The sequence below is a fragment of the Panthera leo genome, chromosome B4, assembly GCF_018350215.1.
Source record: "Panthera leo isolate Ple1 chromosome B4, P.leo_Ple1_pat1.1, whole genome shotgun sequence".
Taxonomy (NCBI): Eukaryota; Metazoa; Chordata; class Mammalia; order Carnivora; family Felidae; genus Panthera; species Panthera leo.
In genome coordinates this window covers 128,459,635-128,487,443 of record NC_056685.1, presented here as the reverse complement: position 1 = coordinate 128,487,443, position 27,809 = coordinate 128,459,635, and the positions used below count along the sequence as shown (strand labels likewise).

Sequence of the window (27,809 nt, the reverse complement as noted above, 5' to 3'; positions counted from 1 at the left end):
CACACTCTACCAAGCACTTGTTTGTGTCTTATTTTGTTGTCTGCTGTATTGAGTAATTACCCAATTAAAAAAAGTTCCTAAAGGTCCTCACATTCTTCCTTTTCCCCAAATCCTCTTGATCTAACTAGAAAACTTTTAGTTTCACCTAAGTCTGAATTTTAGGAACATAAGATAACTTAGACCCACTCTTTTGATCTACTTCACTCTTGCATGTAGGAGGGACGGATTGCAGTGGCTCAAGGGGTTAGAAATGGTGCTATTTCCACAGGGCAGAAATTTCTAACTGACTCAGCCAAGGGTTTTGAGAACCAGAGAGTCATATAAAATCAGCCTTTCTGGGGCATCATAAATTCAAACATCAGACACACCAAGTCAAAGCCCCAAGTCCAGGGTACCAGAATCAGAGACGAGGATAGTGTCTCAAAGCCAAGAGCTGACAGCTCGGCTTTGATGGGAATAAATGCAGAGGAGGTTGGATGGGATTTGGAATGTTCTCAGTGGCCGAAGCCTCATGAGGAGAGACAGGTAGGCCAAGAGCAGGGAGAATAATCACTTCTTTGGGAGGACTTTTGATATATCTGTGTGACCACAACTGTCACATGGGCATTCAAATCTTGATATAGAGTTTATGAAGGATTTTAACATGTGCTATTGTGTGTGACCAGATCTGCTAGTTAGAAATGATTATATTTTCTCATTATTATTGCTTAGAAAACTAAAGGATAGAGAAGTTATATGACTCGCCCAAAGTTACAAGCTAGGAAATAGTTGAGACAGGATTCAAGCAGAGTTGTATCTAATTTAGAAGTTCTTTTTATTTATTCTATAGATACTTACTCAGTACTTACCATATGCCAGACACCATTCTAGAGGCTTAGGAAATATCAGAAAATCAGAAGGACAAGCACCTACCCTTCTGGGTCTTACATTCTCTCCATTATAACTACATCATGCAGACCTTCTTGGTAGGCTCTTGATCTAACGGGTACAGGGTGGTTGTACCCAGTGCAATAATACAGCATATCTGTTTATGAAAGAGGCATTTTCCAACCACAATTAATAAGAAGAAGAACAAGCATTTATTAAAGATGTATTATGTGTGGAGCATTGCAAGAAGTGTTTTCTGTGCATTATCAAATTTATCTTCACAAGCACCCTCTGAGGCAGGTACTATTGTTCCCATTTTAAAGATGGAGAGATTGAGGCTTGAGGATTTTTTTTTTTACATGATTCACACAGCTAGTCATATTACAGCTGGATTTGGATCCAGGAGAGTCTGACTCCAAAGCTCATGCCCTTTATCATAGCACCTCACTGTTAGCGGTTTTGTTGCTTGACAAAAAAAGAAGGAAAAAAAAAGAAGTGGTCAGAGATATACTCAAAAGGGGGGGGGGTACCATTTTGACTGGATGTCAGCAGGAGCTGCGCTTTTCTTTTTTCTCACCCACATCAATAGGACGGCGTTTCTGCAGGATTTCCAGCAACTGTGGGCTATGGTCCCTCTCCTGATAAGGTCTTGTGAGATTAAAACAATTAAAAATCAAAATGACTCTCAGTGACCTTTGTTAAAGTACTCACAAAAGAGGGCTCAAATGTATTTTTTAAAAAGTAAATAGGGGCACCTGGGGGCACTGTATCATAGTCAGTTAAGCATCTGACTCTTGATTTCAGCTCAGGTCATGTTCTCACAGTTCTTGAGCTCAAGCCCTGCATCAGGCTCTGTGCTGACAGTGCAGAGCCTGCTTGGGATTCTCTCTCTTCCTCTCTCTCTGTCTCCCCACCGCCAAAAAAAGATAAACATTAAAAAAAATAATAGGGCGCCTCAGTGGCTCAGTCAGTTAAGCATCTGACTTTGGCTCAGGTCATGACCTCTCAGTTTGTGGGTTTTTGCCCTGCGTTGGGCTCTGTGCTGACAGCTCTACCCCTCTCTCTACCCCTCTCTTGTTCTCTCTCTCTATCTCTCTAAAATATAAATAAATAAACATTAAAAAAAAACAATAAAAGGGGCACGTTGGTGGCTCAGTTGGTTAGACGTCTGACTTCGGCTCAGGTCATGATCTCAGGTTGTGAGTTAGAGCCCCATGTCAGGTTCTGTGCTGACAGTTCAGAGCCTGCAGCCTGCTTCGGATTCTGTGTCTCCCTTTCTCTCTGTCCCTCCCCCACTCATGCTGTGTCTCTCAAAAATGAAGAAATGTTAAAAAAATTTTTAATAATAAAAAATAGAAAAGCAAATGTAAAAAGATTTCAAAAATAAATAAAATATTTAACAATAATAATCCAGGACTAAACTCCAAATTCTATAAGCAAAACAAGAAAGTTGTGGAGAAACATTCATGGAGACAGAAGCTTGCTCCTGTCTTCATTGTATAGGGAAGTAAACAGGATTTCATTGTTGAAGGTGATAATAAGAAAAGTTAATTGTGAGTATTTTTTAATGCACAAAGGGTTTGACATTAAAGACACGCTATCTCCTCTTCTCAAAGTCCCACTAAAGGAAAAATGTCCCACACGATGATCAGGATGGGAGAAGGCTCCTTAGCAGCGGGAAGAATGGAGGGAAGGCAGAAGGGAGAAGTGGCAGCTAATCATGCTGTGTCAGACTCGCTTTATGGCCCTGCATATTGTTAATTTTAGCAAGTATTTTTTTCCTGTATCCCCTTTAAAAAGTAGGTATTTGCAGTTTCTAAATGCATGTTTTGTATGTTTCATTATTTCTAAAATTAAGTAAGTACCTGTTATTTCTAAATTATCATAGTAGGAGCTGTGGGGAAAGAGCTTTATTTGAAAGCAGTGGTGCCTATTTTTAAAGAGCTTAGAGCACAGCTCCCATCGCAATTTGAAAAAAATAGGTTTATGTAGGCAATAAAACCACCTGTAATCTCATGGTAACCTAATAAAAACATTAACATTTTATTTTACTTATTTTAGTCCCCCCTCACCCCAAATACCTATTACTCATCTAAATCATGTCACTCGGGCAAACTGAGACACTGCCTTCCCCCACTCTGTTAGATACCTTTGCTCTTTCTTTCTACACCCACTCCCCTTAACCCTATTCTGTGTCCTGGGAATCTGGCTGGTATGGACACATCAACACTTTCTCCTTCCTCTGGCATCCAGTTGGCATTTGGCTAATGGGAAATCCCAGCAGGGTTGCAGAAGGAAGGAGTAGAATGATATTGGGTTAATTTTTCTCCTTGCTCTCTTCCCGCAGGTTCACTGCAGGTAGACTTCATTTTTCAGTTGAAGATCAAAGCTCCTGTCAAGGAACTCCTGTCCATGTGACTTTCTCCTTCCAGGTGCCAGTAACTTTATCCCTCCATCCACCCTCCAGATTTAGGGGGTTGCCTCCACCCTGGGGTAATGTACTATGTGACTGTACTGCACTCTCCTCTCATCTTTGTAAGGAGTCTGTTTATCAAGCTTGTGTCAAATTAGTCTAACTAAAGCTTGCCATTTATCTCCTGTTGGGATCTTGATTAAAACAATAAATGGTATCGTATGAGGTCCCAGAATAGAGACCTTCAATATTGGGTCCTGGGATTGGGTTGCTCATATGTTTGACTAATGTAGGGATAACCTCCTTGCCGCGGGGAGGTGGGATGTGGGTAATCCATGGTAAGTGGAGACATGCATCATGATTAGGGTTTCATCAATAGTAGCATGGATAATGTGCAGGTGGGGGACATAAAGTGCCTGTGATACCTTATGGATATGGTGATAATTATCATAAATATTGTGAAATCACATGGCCTCCTCTGTTGGCTCTGGAAGGTATTCTTGGGGGAGAGGAGAATTTATAAGCTGTAAACACTGAACTGAGAACATGCTGGACACCTGGAAGCTTTCAGGCTGTGTTTGAAGAAGCCCTTCAGCTGCTATCATAGGGCAACTACAGTGAGGATGAGGCCACATGTCTTTGTAGCACCACTCATTCTGCATCCGGTGCAATGCTACACCACAGAAAAGACTGTCATGGGAGAAAGTATGTGATCCCGAGTTGTGGGTTGAGTACATATGAGCAGGCAAGTATGAGACTGAGACTAAAACTTTAAATCCTTGAATTTCTCAAATTCCTCTGAGCTTCCTTTGGCTACAAGGCAGTTCTACCCATGCACCGCCTCTGACTCCCACCACCCACCCCCAGCCACCATCAGCAGCAGCCTTACCATCAGAGGGGCAGCTGCATCAGAAGCTGAAGTTGATTATCCCAGGGCTCATTCCCAGCACACCTCCCTGTCTCCAGGCCTGTCACCAGACCCAACAGAGCAAGAATTGAGGAGCAGAAGGCTATTCCTACAAGAAAGAACTTATTCACCAGAAGAATTTCAAGGCTGGGACAGCAGTGCGGGACTGAATTATAAGGGTGTTTGTGCAAGTAGGAGAGAATAGCAATTTCTAACGGGCCAAGTTCATGAACACTGGAGCATCCTTCTAGGATTTGGGACTTAATGTGTTGGTTAAGCCATGTACCTTGGGCACTCGTGTCTCCTAGATTGGATAATTGAAACTCAGACTCAAAGCATGTGAGTTAATGAGGTTTAAATACTGGAACTTCCTTGATATGTTTCAGAGAAGGGAGTCTGAAGGTTCAGGGAGACGGAAATGTGACAATGTGTCTACCCTGTGCCATCTCGTAGCCTGCCTCTAACCATACCCTCATAGGAGAGCCTGGAGACATGCCCTTCACCAAGGCATTAACACATTCACTAGTGAGAGGAGCAGAAGCATCCATAAAGCATGTTGTGTTGTCTGTATCCTGTGGGCTGGAGATTTGGGAACTGGATTTCCTGATCTTGATGGAGTTAATGGGATCCCACACAGCATAAGCTAGGTGGCAGCTCTTCACCATTAGACACAGAGTGGGTACAGGTAACAGGATAGACACAGGGATGGAGCGGTCACAAAAACACTCTAACTCTCAGGGATCTCTGAAGTTGGTTAATTGACCACAATACCCCTAAACACAAAGTAATCTACTAGGGTGCCGCTTTATATATATATATAGTAAAAATTCTAAGACTACTGGCCAGAAATATGACTTGAGTCTCTGCAGTGAGGATTTTCAACTTTTTACTTAATCCCAAAACCAAAACCAATTCACATATCCACAATCTCTCAGCCGTGGGTGAGACTGGCCCTCCTTGAAGAAGGATCCTGCTATGTTTCTCCACGTGTATAATGTGAATCTTCCTCATATATTTCTCCAAAGGGGACTGCAGCCACTTACTAAGGTGTTATGCACTGAAAAAAAAAGGATAATAGCTATGTTTTCCATGGTCATTAGATACTGGCTCCTAACTGATGCTAGTATCCAGAGACCCAAAATATCTCCATGGTCCACCCTTCAGGATGGGGTCTTATAGAGACGAAGTAATAGATGGGATCTTGGCTCTAGAAGGTCTCACACGGACCCAGTGGCCCAAACACCCACCTGTCATTTCTCCCCAATCCTGGAATATGTAGTGGGAATAAATATACAGAATTGTCAGAGTAAGTGCTATGATAGTTGAGAAGGTCAAGACCAAGTGAAAGGCCTTGTAACTAATGTGAATTGATAACTGTCCCCAGAACAAGACACATAAATCAGGAATTAGCACTTACAGAAAAGATTTGAGAGACTGCAGGAGTCATGATTCCTACCCAATTCCCATTTAACTCATCTGTTTGGCTGCTACAAAGGGCACTTATATCATGGAGTGTAACAGTTGGTTATCACAAATTTAGCCAAATGGTACTGCTACTACCAGCTATGATCCCAGAAGTATCATCTTTACTGGAGCAACCCAGCCCAATTCCTGGCACATGGAGCTATGACTTGGCAAATGCTTTTTGGCCCATCTCAATTAGTAAGCAAAATCAGAATCATCCTGTGTGTACAATAAAGCAGTATATGACCATCTTGATCCAGAGCCATGTCAGCTCTCTTGGTGTTTGTCACTGTAGTCTGGAGGGGCCATGATTATTCTCATAACCTACTAAATATCGCCCTGGTCTGTTACATTGGTGACATTATGCTAATTGGTTATGGTTAGCAGGAAAGAGCAAACACCCCATATACCTTAAGATATATCCATGTCAGAAGATACTGGGCAAATCCTGTTAAATTTCAGATGCCTAGCACATTGATGAAGCTTCTAGGGTCCAATGGTCTGTGCTTATCAGCATTATGCCATTGAAATCACAGCCTGTTTGCTGTGCCTTTCATCTTCCACCGCGAAGAAAGAAGTGCAGCACTTGCAGGCCTCTTTGTGTGTTGTAGACAACATGCATCATATTTGGTCATGCTCCTCTGACCTGTTTATTGAGTAACTCATAATGATGACAGTTTTGAGTGGAGCTTAGAGCATAATAATGCTCTGTAACAAGTCCAGTCTGTGATGTAAAGCATTACAAAGCTTTGTGATGCTGCAGGCCCAATGGTATTGAAAACATGTATAGCAAACAGAGATCCTGTATGAAGCCTCTGGCAAGCCCCAAAAGGTGCTTGACTCCTAGTGTTTGTAATGAGGACTTCTTCTGTGACAATTATTCTCTATTCGAAAAGCATTTACTGGACCCTGGTAGAAACTGAATGTCTAGCCATCAGACACCAAGAGACTATGAGACCTGAGCTGCTCATCATGACCTTGATGTTATTTGATACATCGAAGCATAAAATTGGCACATACAGCAGCCTTGCATTATAAAGTATAAATGGGATATACAGAACGGGGCCCCGATTGTCTGGGAGATACAAATAAGCTGCACTAACAGATGGTAAGACTCCCCTAGAGTCTCATCTACTGCTTTGCTACCTCTTCCTCAACTCACACCTCTGGCTTCATGAGACATTTCCTATTGTCAGTTAATGGAGGAAGAAAAAGTATGAGCCTGGTTTAATGATGGATCTGCAAAGTATGAGAGTACACACTGGAAGTGGATGGCAGCTGCATTTCCCCCAAGCTGGGATGTCACTGAAAGAAAGAAATGAAGGAGACTAATCCAATGGGAACAGCCTCAGGCAGTACATCTGGTTGTCCAATTCATGGGGAAGGAAAGATGGTCTGAGCTGCGGATATACACCACCGACACATGAGCAATGGCTAATGGGTTGGCTGGCTGCTTTAGGGAAAGAACAAGATTGGAAGACAGGAGACAAAGAGATCTGTAAGGAAGAGATGAACTGGAACCTAGAATCGGTAAAGAGAGTGAAGACACTTATATCCTACATTGATTCCTATCTGAGGGCATCCATTGCAGAGGAAGCTCTTACAAACCTAGACAAGAACAAGTGTCTTGTGGATGTCAGTCCCTACATACCCTTGGGCTTGCTCAGTGGGCCCATGTATGAAGTGGGCATGACAGCAGAGATGGAGGTTATGCATGGTCTCAGCATCATGGACTCCCCCTCATCCATGCTGGCCTGGCTGTGCCATGCTAGGTGCCTACCTTGTCAAGACCGGAGGCCAACTCTAGGCTCCAGATATGGCACCATTCCAGGGAGAAGCGGCCAACTCTCTGTTAAAATACCATATCATTGAACCGCTCCTCTAACAGATAGGGAAACCCTCTGTTCTAATAGGGATAGGCACAAATTCTGAGGGTGGATTAACCTTCCCAGCTCAAACTGCTCTTTAGCAACAGTGCTGTTAGTTCAAAAATACATTATGCTTTATCCATACTGTGATATCTGAAACACCATCTCTGTGGACCGAGAAACTCGCTTTACAGCAAAGAAAGTACAGTCGTGGACTTATATCCATGGTCTTCACTGACCTTACCAGTCCCTTCACTACTCAGAAGAATTGGCTTGACAATATGAGGGGATGGTTATGAAGGTCCCATGTATGGTGCCACGTGGGAGCCACACCTTGGGTGCCAGTGAGAACCACCACAACCCAGGAAATGAGAATCACTACAACCCAACCAGTGAGAACCACTACAACCCAGCCAATGAGAACCACCACAACTCAGCCAATGAAAAGTTGCCACACCCCCAAACCCTCCCTTTCTTCCAATGGACTTTCATTTCAAACAGCCCCTTCCAGCTCCCTTCTTTTATCTTTAAAGGTAAGGCCCACTCAGTGTTCTTAAGACTTGCCTATGGTTGGGCATGTTTTGCATGACCTGTATTATAATTATCCTGCTACTCCTGAATAAACTCATTTTGCTGGTAAATTAACTCACTATTTTTTATTTCCAAGGTTGATAGGGAGAAGGGGAATGATATTAGAATATTTATTCTCCTGGATCACTCCACGGAGACTGACTTTAGGATGACTGTGTTCCTTGGTTTAATGAAGTCATAGCTCCTATCAAGATGGACCTCTCCATACTACTTTCCTTGCCCCTTTCCCACACCTTATTAGACTTAGAGGTAGCAAGAGCTCTGTTACTAGCTCCTTATCATAAGTTTTCCTATACTCTGTCCATGCCTTTGTAAATAGTTTCCTTCTTGAACCTGTCTCAAGTCATTATTTTTTTAAAAAATTTTTTAAATCTTTATTCACTTTTGAGAGGCAGAGAGAGAGAGCATGAGCGGGGGAGGGGCAGAGAGAGAGGGGGACACAGAATCCGAAGCAGGCTCCAGGCTCTCAGCTGTCAGCACAGAGCCCAACGAGGGGCTCGAACTCACAGACTGCGAGATCATGACGCTCAACGGACTGAGCCTCCCAGGTGCCCCTCAAGTCATTCTAATGTAAACTCATCGCCCATTTCCTTCCAGAACCATGACTGATTTACCTACCAACACCCTACAAGCATGGGTGAATATATCATAATTAACTCCATTTCCTCCTTGTCGTTAATGTTACTTATAATTATTATTTTGAATTATGCTGCAGAGAGCCTCTCGCTAATGTGTCTTCTGTGTCTCTTCTTGATCTAACATTTCAACATATTTTTAGCTTAGATTCTGAAAATTGAAATGCCCCTTAAAAATTATCTGAAGTCTTTTCAAGTGTCTTAGTACAAATTATGAAAATGTTTTGTGAAAGCATTACATAAATTCATACCATGCAGTAGATAAGTGTGATCATTTTTTATACTTTTACCAATATTGAATATTTGTATTTAAAAATAATTTTGCCAATTCTGTCTTACAATCCATACTTGATTTCTAAAAATTTACCATTCTCTTAATTGCTAGTGAGCTTGTATCTTTCCCCACATTTGTTTATCAGATATATTTTCCTCATATGTGAATTTTCTGCCTTCTCCCATTTATTGAGCTAGCTAGTAGTGTTATTTTATATTGATTGATATGAGCCATTTATAGGAAAAATTAATACTTTGTTAATATTTGCTGCAACTGTTATTTCAGGTCTGATTTTAGCTTTTGTATGTCTGTGTGTCAGGATTTTAAAAATTAAATTGTAAGTGGTTGAATCTGTTAATCCTCTTTGTGCTTTATTCTATTGGTCTAAGCTTAGAAAGTTCTTACTCCTCTGGGGATTTAATTCTTATTCACTCTTCTTTTTTCTCTAGTTTTTCTGAGATTTGATATTTTTATATTTAATTATTTAACCCATCTGGAATTGATTTCTCTGCATGATGTTAAGTAAGGGCCTAAAATTGATTTTTTCCTCCTAAATTGCTACCCAGGGGTCCCAGCACCATTTGCTAAATAATCCTTCCTTTTCTTATTGATGTGTGATGTCTCCTTTATCATATATTAAATTCTCACACATACTTTAATCTATTTCTGGACTATCTATATTGTTTCACTGGTCTATCTATTCCTAAGTATTCTAGTAAAAAAGGACTTCTTTAGATATGCTTGGGGTAAGAAGATATGCAAGGAAGAAACAGGCTGGTTATTTGGGATCAGCTGCAAAATTTTGATGCAATGATGAAAAAAAATCATACTCTTTATTTTTTCCTGTTTCTCTTTTCTTTCAGAAAAACACTTCATTAAAAAAGAAAGGTCAAATTTTAGTCAACAGGGTATTAGCAGTTAAAAATGGGTGCAAATTATTTAAAAAAAGAATAAAAAATTTCATTTACTTTTTTAAATGAGCACAAGTCTCCTGGCCTCATAAGCAAGTTACTGGTGTCTTCCATGGTCCAGGAATTGCGTCTGAACTTAAATCCATGATCTCATTTAATCCTCAAATAATTTCTTTGTGGGACACATGTTGTTATCTCCATGTGTCGTGTCCCCAGGATTTCTTAGGCTTCAGTAACCCAACCATGATTCCAAACAGACACCCACTAACAGAGACAGAATGCACTCTTTCTCTGGCTTCATCCTCGACTGTAATGTAGGAGCCATAGTACTCTCCACGTTCTTTACAAATAAGCCAGTGGAGTCCAGTGGTGTCCTCTGTCCAGTGGTGTTCTCTGTGATTAGCTGTCTCATCACCAAGTGGCATCTTACAACTTACCTCCTGTCCTGCTCCCACAATCTTGCTAATGCTCCACCAAGACAGCATCAATTCTGCTAAAACTTGCCAATACCCAGCCAAGGCTGCTGGTGCCCCATGTTGAAGGGAATAGAGCAGGGCTGGAAGAGGCAAGATGAGGGAACTTCAGCAGAAAGAGGATAACTAGGCTCCATCAAGGAACTGATCAGGATATGCAAGGAGCAAAGACAGAACATAGGTTATGATGTTAGTAAGGTTAGGAAGATAATTATGGAATTGTTTAACTATAACCACAGGATGCTGAGTAACAGTTCCCATAAGCCTGGAGGAAGTCATCAGGGCCTAGGTGACCATCTCCCTCTGTATCTCTGTCCTATTTAATCTTTTCCTCAATGAATTGAAGAAGGCACATTCATCATGTCTGAAATTAACACTGGAAGTGTAACATTGGAAGTAAACATAGGGTGATATAATAGGAACCCAAATCATTCTCAGTGGATTGGTTAGTGGACCCATATAACTGACTTGGAATATCATAGGCTGCTCAAGTCCTGGATGAGGACAGTAGTCCAGCGATATGTTCGAGAAAGGCTAGGTGTTAACTGAGTGTGACTTCAGCATGGCTGCTCAAATCTTAGCTGTCCTATCTTCCAGTTTGCTTCTTTTCCCCACCACGTTCTGTGTCACACAAATTATCTCCTTGAGAAGTCTTTACTTGGTATGGTAGGCAGACTTCTAAGATGACCCCCAATGACTTCTCCCACATACAATTCCCTCCTCTGTGAATATGGTGAGATATCACCATGTTAGGTTATAAGACAAAAGACATTTTGCAAATGTAATTAAGGTTACAAAGTTGACTTTGAGATAGATTGGGTGGGCCTAACATAATCACATGAGCTCTTTGAAAGCAGAGTTTTCTCTGGCTTGTGGTATAAGAGGAAATCAGAGAGATTTAAAGTGTGAGAAGGACTTGACACAATGTGGCTGGTTTGGAGATGGAGGGGCTATGTGAGAAGGGATGTTGGCAGCCTCTAGGAGCAGAGAGTGGTCCTGGCAGCAAAGAAATGGGAGCCTCAGCCCTGCAACCAAAGGAACTGAACACTCCCAACAATCTAGATGAGTTTGGAAGTGGATTCTTCCATAGTGTCTCTAGATATCTGCCTGGCCCAGTTGGCATTATCATTTCAACCTTGTGATATCCTAAGCAGAGAGCCCAGCTAAGCACATCCAGACTACTGAACCACAAAACTTTGAGTTAACAAGTGGGCATTGTTTTCAGTTGCTACATTTTTGGTAATTTGTTATAAAAAGCCATAGGAAATGAAGACACTTGGTTAACGTGCCTTGATGTCATGATAACAAAACAAAAACAACAATAATAGTAATGTATTGCAAGCTTGCTATGCATTGAGCACTTTATAGGATTCCTCTCAATGAACCCTTAGCTCAACTCTATGACCTAGTTTACAAATTGCTCAAAGTGACCTGCTAATTAGTAGAGCCAGGATTTGAACTCAGCTGAACCCTTCCATTCAATTATAAAATGATCCTACTCTCCACGCTTCCTGGCTTGGTTCATCAACGTGCCCCTGGCCTGCAATCTCTTTGCATGATTCTCAGATACAGACGCCACGCTCTACATATCATCATCCACAGTCTAAGGAGTTATTCCCCAAATAACCCTTCAAAGCTTCTCTGGCTACTCGAACCCTTGGATCTATTTCCTCTTTATTTCCTTAGTACCAGTTATTACCACCATTTTATTTGGCATTTAGTGCCAAATTGGCCAAAGTGGCATTTAGTGCAGCATTATGAGAATTTCCCCCATATTTTATTCCCTGTCTTTCTACTCCCAGTAGAATATAAGCCCAATGAGAGAAGCAACATTTCTGTTTGGGTCACTGCTATAGGTCCCAAGAACCTAGAATACTTGCTAACTCATTGGAGATACTCAATGCATTTTTGTTAAATGAATGAATCAACTTAGACACTTTTCATTCTCTCCTTCAAATTATGGTGATCTGATCCATTTAAAATCAACTTTTTCCAGAGTTCTCTCTGCATGGCCTTCTGCTCTCTATTATACTTGAGCTTCTTGGAATTCATGCAGAAGATGAAATGTTGGTGTTTTCCCTTGAAAATATAGCCATTAGTGCTCTAGCTGTGGAAGGGAAATACTATTTATTAACTGCTTTGTTCCTGGTCTTTACCAGGTATTTTACATGTATGCATTATCTCATTTAACCATCATGCTACTGTAAAAAGTAGGTGTTATAGCTCCTACTTAACTAGTTAAGAAATTGAAGATCAGAGAAGCCAGCCCAAGGTTACATGTCTAGTAGAGGCTATAACTGTCATTCAGGTGTTTCTGAATCAAAGTCTACATCTTTCCACTCTACCATGACCACTAGAAAGTCAACGCTGTGAAAACAGGCTCTTAGTTTTTATTTATTTCTCAATCTTTAGTGCTTAGCACATATTCGGAGATCAATATACATCTGTTGAATAAAAGTGAATCAAAGAACAAATGACTGAATTAAAGAACAAATGACTGAATCATGCTTCTTCTGTAGTCTTACTTCAGAGAGAAAGACTCTCATCCAAGTAACTTTGATTTATATTCTCCTATGCATGTTTCTGCATACCTTCCACATTCTTCTTGGCTTAATAGGGGTATTAGCATATCGGAATTGGAAGGGTTCTTAGAAGGTGGTTTTTCAGCTTCCCACCAATGTAGAAATCCTTTTTATAGCATCCTGGACAGATGGTTGGCCAGTCTCTGCATGAACACCTCCAAGTGATGGAAGACAGAGGAGAACAGGAGGTGGCCTGCTTTATTTTGGAAGCAGCTCTGATGATTAGAAACATTTTCATTGAATTGAACTCGATTCTGCTGTGTCAATAAGGATTCTTCATGTTGTAAGAAGCAGAAAGCAAAACTGAGGTTGGATTTAAAAATAGTGAGAATTGGTTGACTCCGTGATTGAGAGGTTCAGTGCTCAGGTGAGTTCTAGGTACAGTTTGAGTCAGAGGTCCATGGTGTCCTCAGAGTTCTGTACCATTTTTCAGGAATCCTCTGTGTCCTGACATCTTCCTTGGGCTGCTTTTGCCTTGTGGTGGGAAAAAATGGCAAGAGCATATCTAGAGCCTTCTAGCCACAAACTACCATTACAGAGAGGAAGAGAGAAAGCTTCTATTCCAGCCAATCAAGCAGAAGTCATGAGACTTACTGAGGAGACAGGATTAGAACCTAATTAACTCATGGGTCCAGGATAACGAAACATGGTGATTGAGCATAAGTCAAGGGTTCCAATACTGTTATGTTGTAGGAAGGGAACTGTAATGAACACTGTCAGCTACCCTGCAATCCTTCCACCTTTCCAATAGGAACCACATTTTATTCATGTGTCTACTCACTGGCCATGCAATCCATGTGACTCAGAGGAAGCCACTCTATCCTGGCATAATTTCTATGGTTAACCTCTGATTAGCCTAATATAATCAGTGCATGAACTCCCCCTGGTGACTGCTATTGGCCTGGGGTTAGGCCATAACCTAACTTGAACCAATCAAATAGAAAGGAAAGATGGAAAGATCATATTCTGTGTTTTGGAAAGAGGGGTTTCTCTTTCCTTCATGGAGCTGAATACGAAAGTGTATAGTCCTGATTGCCACCAGCAGCCACTTTGTGACAATAACAATAAGAGGTCAGACCTCAGGCAAAGCTATTGATACTGGCAGCAGAATATAGATGAAAGGACCTGGGTATCAGTGTATTATTGAGCTCCTAACAGCTCCATGCCTGAACCCCTCCCACCCATAGCTTCCGATGACTTCATTATTTAATTCTTCGTGTGTGGGGATTTCTCTTTGTTGAAGTCAAAGTTACCCTTACTGGCCCAGGTAGAACAGATATTGCAGTGGCTATCGACAGGCAGGTGCAGCCTAGTGGGATCCCTCTGTCATCTGTCCACTGGCTCAATTTCCACCACTCAAGAATTTAAGAATGGGTGTCCTCTGACATGGTGCAGTGTTTTAAGTCAGCTAACATACCTACCTTCAAATTCACACAACTTCTCCCGGTGGAGATTGATCATGCTATGTTCTACCTTGAGTGGTTGTGTCATCCACACTTAGGGACCTCCGTCTCTGGTTTCCCTTCCAGGTAAAGCAATAGTGTTTACCACTGTTCTACTGGTGTTGACTGTGGCTATTGCTGGAGTCTGGTTCTGATATGCTCACAGACAGGGCTATGATCTTAGTTTCCCAGGACCAGGGAGTGAATCGGAGAGAGAGAACAGGTCCCTGAAACCCTGATGGTATATGCATGAGGATGTGTTTCTTGGAGGTGTGCAACAGAGAGAGTGTAAATCTGCTGGTTAGCTGGAAATGAATACAAATCAGCTCTCATTTGTATTCATTGATTCACAAGCAAGCGGGTTTGGGAGGCTGCAGATGAGGCGAGAGAAAGCCTGGTCTCAGCCGTGCCTCTAACTTATAAGTGAACTTGGGCACATTATTTGCTGAATGAGTCCGAGAGTCTTCTCTGTGAGGTAGGTTCATTAATAACTGTCTGCAGAACAGTCATGTACTTATGGGTCACATAGGGCCATCCTTGAATCCCAGCTCCACCGTCTGCCATTTGTGTAGCACTGAGCATGTTACTTAAACTTGTGAGCCTCGGTGTCCTTATCTGAGCGGTGGGAATAAGTAAGGATAGTAATCCCTAACTCAGAAGGCTACTGTGAGACTAAGTGAAGTAGAGCATTTATTTCACACAGAACTTGGCACATGGTAAGCACTAAAGCAGCGTTAGTGGTTCCCATCAATATTATTCTCTCATAGGGTTGTTACACATAGAATATGAGACTTTATTTTCCCAACTGATTCAACCCCAAGAAATAATCATAATTATATATCAACAATAAAAACTGCATTATGGATTTAAAGGATCACTGATATTGACCAGTACATAGCAATATACTAAGATAATAGAAACATCTATCTTTTGCCTAATAGAATTTTAGAGATGATTTAATCCTGCTCTCTTGTTTTATAGGTGAGGATACTGAAGTTCTATGAAATAGAATTGCTTGCCAATATCCAGAGCTAATTAGGGCAGATCGGGACCAGAAACCAGATCTCCTGACTCAGATATGGTTATATTTCCATCTGCTTCATTTTACATATACAGAAGCCAAAGTTGGAGACTGAATGCCCATGGTCACACAGGTCAGCAGCGATAGATCTAGGACTCCCATTTATGTAACTCACAACTACGGTGTACTTTGTATATGCTGAGCACTGTTCTCTGTGCTTTGCGTGTATCCAAACATTTAATCTTCCCTACTACCCTATGAGTTACTATCAGGACTCCCACTTTTCAGATATGGATGGGGCTGGAGAACAGACCAGGTCAAATAAATTGCCCAAACATTCATAGGACACACCTGCATTAGAACACAGACCATCTGGTTTCTAGGTCTGCATACACCCCCATTACAGTGTCCCTCAGCACCAGTAAGTCTGAACTAACCAGCTACAGCCCACACAAGGATCAGCACTTGCATCTGGTACCTGCAGTTCAAGTGTGGCTGTCTCTGAAGAACAGCCTGTGGCAGCATGCCAGACTACTGACCTGCGCTCCATGAGGGAAGGAGACTGCCTTGCCTTCCACCTCTGCATTCTGGAAAACCCACTGCTGGACCAGCATTGACATCAAACAGCAATTCACTGACTCACTGGATGACACGGGGCCAGGTTTTCAGTCAAGCCTGTGTGAAGCAAGAGTAGGAAATGGGGGTCAACCTACTGACTGGATTCTCCAGGTCTGGGTTCTGGATTCTCCAGGCAGCAGAACTGCCTCCTTTGTGCTGATTAAATACTCTTGGACCATTCCAGGGCAGTGGAGAGGGCCCCAGTAGGAAATTCTGGGCTTCTTTGTAATCTGGGCATATGGGGAGCTTGACAAATTAATTGCACTATTAAACGAGATGCGACTTTATTTGTTCTGCGACTAGTTACATGAAATAATAGCAGGGACATTTAATAAGAACTTATGATGCTCTAGGCACAGTATCAAGTAATTTACATAACTTAACTCCTTTAATCTTTGCAACACGAAGGGGTAAGATGCACAATCCACCCTTGAGACACAGGACGACTGAGCCCCAGGAAGTTACATCACTTGTCCAAGGTCACAAAACTAGGCTGTGGCAAAGTATTCATAATCAAGATTTCTAATAGCAAAGGATATCCCTTTTCACTGTGAAACACAGCCTCGATTAAAATAGGGAAGGAGAAATATCATAGTAAACATATTAGATAAAAAGATGCATATGTGTTTTTGTGAGTTCTCTGGCAGGGAAGGAACTAAATGGCCAGTGAGTCTTGCCTTTAAGAGAGAAGCTTTAGTGGAAGAAACTGGTGTCCAAAGTGGGGAGGTAGGGGGAGAGCCTGCTGAGTGAATAGGCTTGCCAGGTGAACTTGGCCAAGTCAATTTTCTTTCGAGTCTAGAGAGCAGCCCAGCTGGAAAACTGGGCACAGCACAAGAGCCTTTTCTGAAAACCAGATCTCGTCACTGAGCCAGGCTTTGTCCCTGGGAAAGAAATTGCCACAAAATGAAAGGCAGGAAGGGTCCTTTTCTAACTGCAAGAGCTATTTCAGAGCTGCATGAGAATGCTGTGCCAGGAGGCAACACAATTAGCAAATCCTGACACCAGTGGCTGCTTCTCTCCTGGGCAACGTCTGTGTCGGAGCCAACATCTGCTGGCTTACCTTGCCCAGCCAGGACAGGGACTGTGCCAGCCTTGCTGCCCACACGCTCCATGCCAGGTGCACTTGGCAGGGCCCTGCTGTCCCCCTGAGGGCTGTGTGGCATGGCTATGTTGAGGAAGGGACAGCCGAAAGACCACAGGTGGCCCCACAATCAATGTTACTGCTGCCAACGCAACCTCTTGCTGTAAATACTGACCATGGCTCAGAAGAAAAGATAAGCCCAATAAATAAGATTGAAATGGACTCTGAGCATATTAGGATGTCTTTGCTGCAAGGCGCCGGCAGAATGTGTTTGTTCAACAGAACTAATAATATTAGTTACCACTGACTAAGTGGAGACTCAGTGCCAGTCCCTCTTCTAAGGCTGCGTGAACATCATCTCAATGGATCCCTACAACAACACAGAGAGGAAGGTGCAATTGCACACTCCATTCTACAGGCTGGGAAACTGAGGCCAGGAGGCTAAGTAACCTGACCCACAATATCAAAAGTGACAGAGCCCAGGTAGAGTTAGAATCAACCCCAATCCTGAAAACTCTCACTCCACACTGCCTTTCCCTCCAGTTCCATCCCTGGCACAGTGGATCTGGAAGCACATACCCCAGAGAGTCAATCCTTTTGAAAAAGAACACAAACACAAAAGACCATGTTTACCTATTGGATACGCTTATGTGCCTCTAGATTCACACTCATCACTAGAAATAGCAGTTTCCCAGGAGTCCTGAAGCTAGATTGTGACTCTGGTCAAAGAAATGATTCTCAGAGCAAGTTTTGGAATTTTAAGCAAAAGTCTATGTGTTCTTTTTTCTCTCTGGGCCTTAATCTCATCTCTAAATCCAGGGGGAAGGACAGCAGAATATCTGAAGTGCCTTCCACCTCCAAAATGCTAAGGTTCCTCAAAAATCTGCACCACACACATGCTGGGGCCAAAGAGAACGCAATCATCCCCAATGCACAGAGATGGTGTATCAATGTTGGATCTATTAGCCTCCATCATTCTCCCTACAAATGGCCTCTTTTTCCTTTTCTGTCTATCCAAATCCTCTCAAGTAGTATAATTCCAAGTCATGGACCATCTGCTTCCTGAGGCCTTCTATGAGCCACTGAGCCAGACGTAGCCTCTTTTTCCTCAAAACCATGTGAGCTGGCAGCATGTTAGTGCCTCTTCTGTGCTGTCCTATAGCACACCAAGGTTGGAAACTCCATACTTGCCCCCCCTGGACTGGCCGGCAGATGTGAGCAGAGCAGGTGCCCAGGGGATGGTTATGCTGAGGTAGAGAAAGGAGGAACATGGCAATGAAACATGCATGTAAAGACTTGGGGAACAGAGGAAGGGGCAAGATGTTTCATAGGTGCTGAGTGTGAGACTTCGGGGAGAGCGACGCAAACCTAAACAATAATATTAGGAAATCTTGGAGTCAACTGTATTCCTACCCTTTGGTATTTTTAAGTAAGATCACTGGGAAAAATTTGATTGCCACTGATTACCTCTTGGTAACTAGACTCTTTCTTTGAATGTGACTCTGTACAGGGACTGGGCCACATGGAGCATGGGGATTTATACAGTTTATAGCAGTGTTAGCTGACAGTGTATTCCCACCAGACTCTACATCTATCTGCTTCCCACCCCATGCCTGTGATTTGCCCCACTGCCTATGGTTCCCTTCATGTTAGTTTGCTTTTATTATTTTTTTAAATGTTTATTTAGAGAGAGAGAGAGAGAGATAAGGGGAGAGGGAGAGAGAAAGAGAGAGAGAGGGAGAGAAAGAATCCCAAGCAGGCTCCATGTTAATAGCGCAATGCAGGGCTCAATATCACCAACCGTGAGATCATGACCTGAGCTGAAATCAGGAGTCAGATGCTTAAATGAGTGAACCACCCAGGTGACCCAGTTTGCTTTTGTTCTTACTTTTCTTTCTGCCTAGAATTCCTTTTCTTTCCATTTTTTGGAAGCCATCTTTCTAGACTTATCTGTAGCATCACCTTTTTGAAGTGTCTGCAGACATTTTGGCCAAATAGAAGTGTCCAGTCACTCTGATCCCAGGATTGTAGCCATGACAGTTATGTCAGACGATGGATGCTATAGACTTACCTCCATTGATTTGTTGTTTACAGATCTGTCTCCTCCCCAACACGGTGCAACCAGAGGGCTGAGACCCATATCTGATTCCTCTCCAATCCCCAACATTCAATAAATTTTTGTTGAGTTCACAAAAGTGAGAACTTTCAGAGCTCTAGTACAGAGTTTTTTAAATTATGTATAATTAATAATATCTCATATTTACTCTGTTTACTATTTACCAGAAAGTATGCCCATGTTTTTAGTGGATCACCAGATTTAATCTGTTCAACAACTCTGTGAATAACCTTATGTGATAGGTTCTACTATTATCATCATTTTGCTAAGGAGAAAAATGAAGCATAAGAGGGTCAAGTTCCCACTACTAGCCAGCATCTGAGGAATCTAAACTAAAGTGAGCTCATGTATTCAACCTCAAAACTATATTGTATCAAGAAAGGAGAATGCATAGAGGGAACAAATTATATGTAATGTGAGAACAGAGGCTGAATATTACTAAGGTGTACTAACAAAGTAACATATCTAAATTTTAAATAAGAATGCCTCACCTTATAAATCTTGGTAATTATTGATTATATATTCTATGTTTAGTATACATAGCTGATTACTCTCCCCGCCCTAGGCAGCCACCTGGAGAAGCTTGGGATATGCCAGAGTAACAAAGCCATGATTTGGAATGTTCCTGCTCCTTCTCCATAGGCAGCTACAGATCCCTGAGTGCATTCACCTGAATTTCTTCAGCAAGAGCAACCAACTCAAAGACATCTTTGTGCACTAAGAAAGGATGCCCTGTGTGGAAAGAGTCAAAAGTCACAGGGATCCGCACCTGGTGGGCTAGGAGGCAAGAAGAAAAGCTCCATCCTCTTAATTAAGAAATAGAACGCAATGTTACAGGAAGAGAAAGGTCTCTGAAGCCACGAGGCCCTCAATTCCCATCTCTCACATGACACTTCAAAAACTTTGGTAAAGTCACTTAACTTTGAGTTTGTATTTCTTATAGTAAAATGGAAAGGCTAATAGCACCTACTTTCCAGTGCAATTTGTTGTGCAGCTGAAATAAGAATGTACGTAAAGAACATGCGCAGTGCCTGGTACATAGTAAGCATGAGATAGTACTCTGGCAGGTATGACTTTAAAATTGTGATCCTTTCAAGCATACATATGAGTGTGTGCTCATGAAGTTCAGGCCATCATCAGAGATCCAAAAAAGTTCCGAGGAAAGACTGTATCGTGTAACTTCTGCAAAGAGTTCCCCTTTGAAGGAGAAACTTCATTCTGGTGCATTAAGTCACGTATTTTGTGAAATCAGGGAACATCTTCATTTAGACACAACTCATACACCTCTGGGCCCTCTAAAGTGCTTTGTGTGCAGAAAGATCTCACCAAACGTGTAGCGAGTTGATTCATAATTTGAGAACTTAGCTGGAAGTCATGGTGGTGGGGAAGTAAATACTCTAGATTTATCCTTCCACATCTGCTGGTCACCTCCTTCAAGTATGCTTTCTTTTGTGCTGCAGAGACTGGAAAACTAAAAATGGCATTTCCTACCTAGCCTTGCCGCTACAATTTCAGATGTGATTTTGGTTGTGCAATCAGCCACAGCTGGCAAGACTTGAATCAGTCTTAAGCTAGGCAGGGAAGGTTGTAACCTAGGAGGCATTGTGTTGCTGGTATTGACCTTACAGGCTCTATATGAACCTGTGCACAAGAGCCCCTGTAGTGCATTCTTGGCCTCCATCATTCTCCTTATGATAGAGGCAGTAGTTCCTCTAGGAGCCAACTGTAGTTCCTCTACAGTGTTATTCTAGAAATCAATCTCAGAGGCCAGTTTCACAGCCAGGTTCTCTGGATCCTCCAATAATTCCCTGTTTTAAATCTCTCAAAAATTGTTAAAGAAGTCCTGTCATATACCCATCAGCCCTGATGGATGTAACATCTGGTACCAGAAATGGCTGTAGGTGTTAGACTCCCAAGGATGGAAATCTGAGATAGGTTATGTAACCTGGATGGACTGAAGGTAGTAAAACCCTGGATGCCGTCAGAGAATAGAAAACTAGTAGTCTACCCAGTGGTAAAACAGTGCTTAAATGCTCACTTGTCGTCATCTGGCACGAAGCAGCTATTGAAGCCATAGCTTTGGCAAATGGAGTGGTGGCTGCTTTGGTTCTGCCGACACCCAGTACCTGGCATCTGATGAAGGTATGATGGACTAAGAGAGTAAAAGGGACAGCAGGTCTGACTCACCTTCCTGTCCCAACCGGGCAACTTATTTGAATACCCTCATTACCCTCCCCTTAACAGAATTTCACATTTGCCTGAAATTGGCGGTGGCCCCATGAATATAGCATGCCATTCTTCCAGCTGGAATTATTACAGTTTTAGGTGAATGAGCAGGTATGTGTTCACAAGTGAGAAAAATTACTCCCTAAAATGACTAACATTCATTTTAGGGACAACAAAACTGGCTTTATGGGTTTTTTTATAGATACATCACGCTAGTATGTTTTAGTTTTTTTGCACATACTTTCCAGCCCAAATTTGAGAAATGCCAACCTATCAAGGGCACACGAGGACACCTGCTCTCTCTGCCTCACCCCTTCCCCGGCTGCTCGGTAATCCCACCAGTTGTGAGGGTTGGACTGGTCCCTGTTGGTGGCATCCATGAGGAACCCCCGAGGCCCTTCTTCACAATTTGGAATCGTGTTTACTGCAGTGTGTACTGAGGCATCCTGTTCCTGACGCCAGATGACAGTGTCTACGTAAGAACAAACTGAATCTGTGCCTCGCGCTAATTGCCAGTCTCCCCCAAAGTTGATGGGTTGATGTAGTGGAGATAAAGTTTCTCGAACCCTCAGCGCATTTGGCACCTTTAATTCCATGTTCATACTTAAAAGTTTTTTCCTAAATTACTTTTTTTTTAAGTGCTGTAACCATTTTTCTTTTGATAAGACTCAGGCAGCCACAGCTTGGTCTTCCCTTGGGTCCTCCACAAAGCGGTTTTATTTTTCCATTGCCTGGCCACAGACCACTTGGAGATCAAGGCTTCTGCAGCCCTTGGTATTGAATGCAGACAGGAGAGGAAGCTGCACTGTTGAATATGTAAATCCTCCCTGGCAGACAGCCTTTGTCATCTCATCTTGGTGTGAGGAGTCTCAATTAAGGGCTGAACTCTAACCCTGGAGCCTAAAAGCCTTTGAAGGAGGCTCTGCAAGGTGTCCATGGAGAGAATATTGAATATTGAAGGTTAAAGAAGAAAGCTAAAAAGGGATCTTAGAGAAAAGGCCTTGATTATGGTGGGATTTTTTTTCCCTTCAATTCAAAGGATAGACTGGTAGCACCATGCTGTCACCGGCAGAATCGATCCTAATGAAGGCTACTCTCTAGAAGGTTTCGGGGCCTGGAGTTCCTCAATGGGCCGAGTAAGTGTTGTCGTCTTCAGGGCCATTTAACTACACATCCAGATAACACCAGAGATGATGCCAAGCAACACCGACTTTAAGAATCAGTGGTACCCAGGCTGAGCAGAACAGAATAGTGATGAGTTCCAGTGTGCCAGGGGATGGCACCTGGAATTGAGGTTTTGCTGCCCCGATGATGCCCGCAGCTTCTCTATTTTTAATTCACCCCATCTTATTTCTGATAGACTCTTCAGTGCCCCTGCTGGTGCTAGAACTCACTCCTGAGTTTCTCCCACCCCCTGTAGCCTGCTTGACGGCTTCCGAAAAGCTGCCCCCGCCTGTCTGTCTGTCTCACCGTTGTGTCTCCCTCCACATGACAGTGGCTCCCTGGTATTTGTTGAATGCATGAACTCCTGGCTCTGGGCTTAGGACCTGCATTGTAGCCCAGACTGCTCTGATCCAGGCTGCTTGGAATTATATGGCTTCCACCAAAATGACTCAGAGTATTGCCCCTTCCTGAGCTTTCTGGGTGGTAGGGTGTGGTTGGGGGGGGGGGGTACTTACCAGATTCAGTCCCTGGGAGAGCAACATTGGCACCAAAGAAGCTTGCCATGAACTTTGAACATGCTTCGGCTTTCCCTGAAACATAACTACTCTCCTTACCCTCAGGTCTTTGCTCCTTCCCTCCCTCTGCCCAATCCTTTCTTTTTCCCTGCCCACTGGCTAACTCCCACTTAGTCTGCCCCCTTCAGACTTTGCCTCAGGTGTCACTTCATCAAGGAAGAACGCCCTGATGTACCACACTCCTGCCACCCAAGGTTTGGTTGAGAAGCTCCTGTTTCCATTACCCTTGTCCTGTAGTGTAACACTTACCAATCCATAGCCTTGCTTTCTCCCTTGTCAAACTTCCATTTGACTGGAGCAGAGGATGGAGTGGGGGCCAACTGGGTATAGGGGTTCAGATTGTGAAAAGGTCTGCGTCTCATAAGAAGGAGATGGGAGCACATTTGTGACTCTAAGGCAACCCCCAAGCCAAATCTGGCCTGTTGCCTGTGTGTTTTAAGTGGAGTTTTATTGAACACAGCCATGGCCATTCACTTAACTTGTGTTTGGCTTCTTTATCTCTATAAGGGCAGATTTCAGTAGTTGCAACGAGGGCTGTCTGGCCTGAAAAATCTAAAATATATACTCTCTGGCCCTTTATAGAAAGAGTTTGCAGACCCTTGCCTAAAGCCAAGGAGCAATATGGCCAGATTGACCTTTTGGGAAGATCATTCCAGAAACGGCATGATGCTTCTCATAAGACCTCATTTGGAAGAATAAAAGATGATGTTTCTAGAAGACTTGGAAACCTCCAGACTATGCAAAAACCTCAGATCCCCCTGCCACATGCGGCATGATGATGATGATTTCTTTGCCTCCTTCGAACCTGTGATCATGTTTATGTTCCAGTCTCTAAGAACACGTTCTTCCAGGGCAGGGGATTGTAGCACTGCAACTTTTTGTCCTCATGCCCCTGATATCTGTCTCACTGCCTGCCACCCATGGCTTAATACTGAATTTCAATGCATTGTTGAATGACTGCTCAGCTGACTTAGAGACCCACTATCATCCCATTCACCCCTCTGACTGTCCCCCTGGCTGAGTGCCCATCTGCAGGCAGGAATGCAGAGAGGAGACAATCTGGTCCCTTGCTCTGCCTGGAGCCCTAGCAAGGACTGAGTTGAGAAGGTTTTTATATTGCCATGTCTGCAACTCTTTTGCTCTTCAGTACCTTGAGGAAGATCTATTTTGAGGACTTTTCCAGGCTGTGTCCCCAGGTTGGCAACTCGTTGGCTGAAGTCCCAGAGAGAAGAAAGTGAGGTGAGGGTTGGGTTTACTCCTGGCCACCGGGAGTCCTTTAGGAGGCTAATCGGCATTTGCAAATGAAGATTAAGGACCAGGCATACAACCCAGCAAGTGATAACTGCAAAGCTGACCTAATCTTAATGAAATCTGCAACATATATTTATATAAATCATAATGACTCTTGCTTGCTTTCCATGTAATTTGCTCAGATGGGTTTGGAATGACACAGCCAATTGTTTTGCCACTGCCTTTGCCCTATTTTGAAGAGCTTCTCAGCAGCCCACGCCATGCTAACAATGACATCCAGCTGGTCTAGTGGGACCTCAAGCCCGTTGAAAATGCATTATGTTTAACTCCTTATCCTCCTAGGAAAGCCAAGGATTATCTTCTCACCCGAATCTCAGAGAGGATGCAGTGGAGGGAAATGTGAGTGTGCCATTACTGGGGTCCCATTAGGAAGAATTTCCCTCCATCCCGTACCAATTCTCCCTCTGGATGCCCTTGGGGATTCCAAGATTCACAGAATCAAGTTCTTTAACATTCCTTGCTGTTATTATGACTCATCTTGCTGATCTGGGCACAAAAAAGCCAGATACAAGCATGTCATGGAGAAGCATGGACAAGGATGCTGATGGTGCACCTTCCTCCACCCTTCCTCTGATTCACTGCTTCCCCCGCTCCGCCACACCCTGCACCTGTCACGCCTCTTCTGTGTCCAACCATAAGCCTCCTTCTTGTCTCTTTAATTCCGTGCTTCTCCAAATGTGTTCTGAAAATGGTCTGCATCAAAGCCAACTCAGGTGTTTGTTGAAAAGTTTTCTAAATTTCTTGAGGTGAAGCCCCAGAATGTGCTTTTTAAACAGACTCTGAATTATTCTTACGCTCATTCAAGTCTGACAACTGTTGCACTTAACCTAGATATTAGAGGACTTTGTACTTACTTTGTAGCTTGGATTGGTCTTGTTTTTAATTCATCCGGTGCCCAAGACCCCTTCCTGTGATATCCTGGTTTCTTTCTATCCATGACTGAGATTACCTGGGTCATTTCTGATTCTGTCTTTTTTTATGGCTAGAGTCTTATACATGTGGTCTCATCTAGCTGAGCTAGGCTGTTCCCGCCTCTCTGCATGGCCAGTTCCACAGCCTGTTTTCAGATCCAAGTTCAAACGTCACCTCCTCAGAAAGGATTTCCCTGACCCTCACATCTAAAGTATCTCCCACAGCTTAGTACCTACCACATTGTTCTGCTTCTTTCCTTCAGAGCATGGAGAACAATCTGTCATCACGCTGTTGTTCATTTATGTGTGTTACATCCAATGGGAATGTAAGCTCTGTGAGGTCAGGAGCTTTGTTTGTATCTTTGAATCCCCAGAACCCAGCCCAGTGCCTGACATGTGTAGACACTCAGTAAACATTTGCTAACATTTGCTAATGAATGGATGAATGAACACTGCTGTGTTCAAGGAAGATGGCAGACGTCAAGTGGAGTGTAGTCACATGTGTCATCATGAGCAAAAGTTCTGGGGCTACCAGATGATGGGGCAGAGGCAGAGGTACAATTATGGGGCCATAATTAGTCACCACAGGGCCCTAATTAGTCAATCTTAACTATGCAATGAAGCCTTTATAAAACCCAAGAGGATGAAATCCAGGAGCTCTCTTGTTGGTGAACACTCAAAGGAGCAGGGACAGTGTTGTCCTTGGAGAGGGCATGGAGCACCACACCCTTTCCCCAGACCTCGCCCTATGTATCCCTTCATCTGGCTGTCGATTCATATCCTTTATCATATACTTTAATAAACTGGTGAATGTTAAGAGAGTGTTTCCTTGAGTTCTGTAAGCTGCTCTAGCAAATTATAAGACCCCAAGGAGGAGGTAGTTGGAACCCTGGATCTGTAGTGGGTGGGTCAGAAGCACAGGTACCACCAGGGGGCTTGTAGCTGGCATCTGAAGTAGGTGGTAAAGGGGCAGTCTTGTAGGACTGAGCTCTCAACCTGTGGGATCTGGTACTGTCTCTGGGTAGATAGCATCAAGATTGAGTTGAATGAGAATTGCTGGCTGTTGTGTGGGGGACACCACCCCCACATTGGAATTGGGTCCAGGAACCTAAAAGCAGAACTTACAACTACCCGGTGCTCTGCTAAGCTCTTCTTCTTCCTAAACCACTCATTTTATATATTTTTAAAATGTTTTTATTTATTTTTGAGAGAGAGACAAAGCAAGTGGAAGAGGGGGCGGGTGGGGTGGGGGGAGACACAGAATCCAAAGCAAGGTCTAGGCTCTGAGTTGTCAGCACAGAGCCCTACTTGGGACTCGAACTCACAAGCTAGGAGATCATGACCTGAGCCAAAGTCCGACACTTAATGGACTGAGCCACCCAAGCGCCCATGAACCCTTCCTTTTCTTGCCTCTAAGACCTTCCTTAGATTATACCCTCCTCTAAGAATTCCTAACTCACAATTCTATTCCGTTGAAAGTGCTAAGACTCCATTGGCACATACAGAAATGATTAGGGAGTGACTCCCTGCCACTGGAGCTGAAGGGCTAAAACTGTTTCCTGTACCGAGCCTGGTGACCTCAGGAAGCCGCATTGCCCTGCCCCCACCCCAGCAGTTCTCAGTTGACTCATGTGCCACTGCCCAAGGTGTTTGGATAAAGTTCTCTGCAGGTTCCCCCAACTCTGAAAGTACTATAAATGCTCATCATGGAACCGTGGGCACTGTGTCAGGCCAGAGGAGACAAGGCATATCTGGGGCAGACTTTTGTGCATTTCCTCAAATGCTGGCATGTCGGAAAATTCCTCTCTGCCTCTGATCAGCCCTTGTCTTCTCTCGCCTCGGTGCCTCCCAGACAGCCGGGTGACGTTTAACGTTGGGCAGAAATCAATGCGGCCAATTTCTGAAAAACAAACAAATAGCCCCAGTGTCATGTTGAGGCTGATAATAGATTAGCAGCACCTTCAGATCAGAGAAGTCATTAAATATTGGGCTCCTCTGAGTGCTTACAGGAAAAGACCTTCCAACACCAAGTCGAACCCACCCCGCTGAGAGGTTTCCTGAATATGGAGCCTGCAAAGATAGCCATGGTGATGAGAATATGGCCCAATCAGCCCAGGGCCTGACACTCCACCTGCCCCTTCCAAGGCCCTCTTGTTGGAACAAAAGACATCAGAATTAACTTCATTGTGCTTATGTCTACATCTATTCAGGACACATCTGAGCTGAGTGAGAAAAGGTCTCCCAGGATCTCCTGAAAGCATAAGGACTTTGGGGATAGACAGATCTGAGTGTGAATCCTGAACCCTCTCTGTATTGCTTAAAGTGGACATTGATCACATTGCTCAACATTTTAGTTTTC

The 27,809-nt window shown here is 43.3% G+C and overlaps 2 long non-coding RNA genes across 2 annotated transcripts; one reads left to right on the top strand and one right to left on the bottom strand.

Moving 5' to 3' along the window:
- Positions 1 to 1,060: 1,060 nt before the first annotated feature.
- On the bottom strand, positions 1,061 to 6,318 carry LOC122223732. The gene is made up of 3 exons (XR_006204444.1): positions 6,062 to 6,318; positions 4,170 to 4,296; positions 1,061 to 1,332 (listed from the first exon to the last, which is right to left on the bottom strand). It is a non-coding gene; the product is annotated as an uncharacterized LOC122223732 (long non-coding RNA).
- Positions 6,319 to 6,458: 140 nt separating this feature from the next.
- On the top strand, positions 6,459 to 20,150 carry LOC122225060. Its single transcript, XR_006205097.1, has 3 exons — positions 6,459 to 8,052; positions 15,409 to 15,581; positions 19,829 to 20,150. It is a non-coding gene; the product is annotated as an uncharacterized LOC122225060 (long non-coding RNA).
- The last annotated feature ends 7,659 nt before the right edge of the window (positions 20,151 to 27,809 follow it).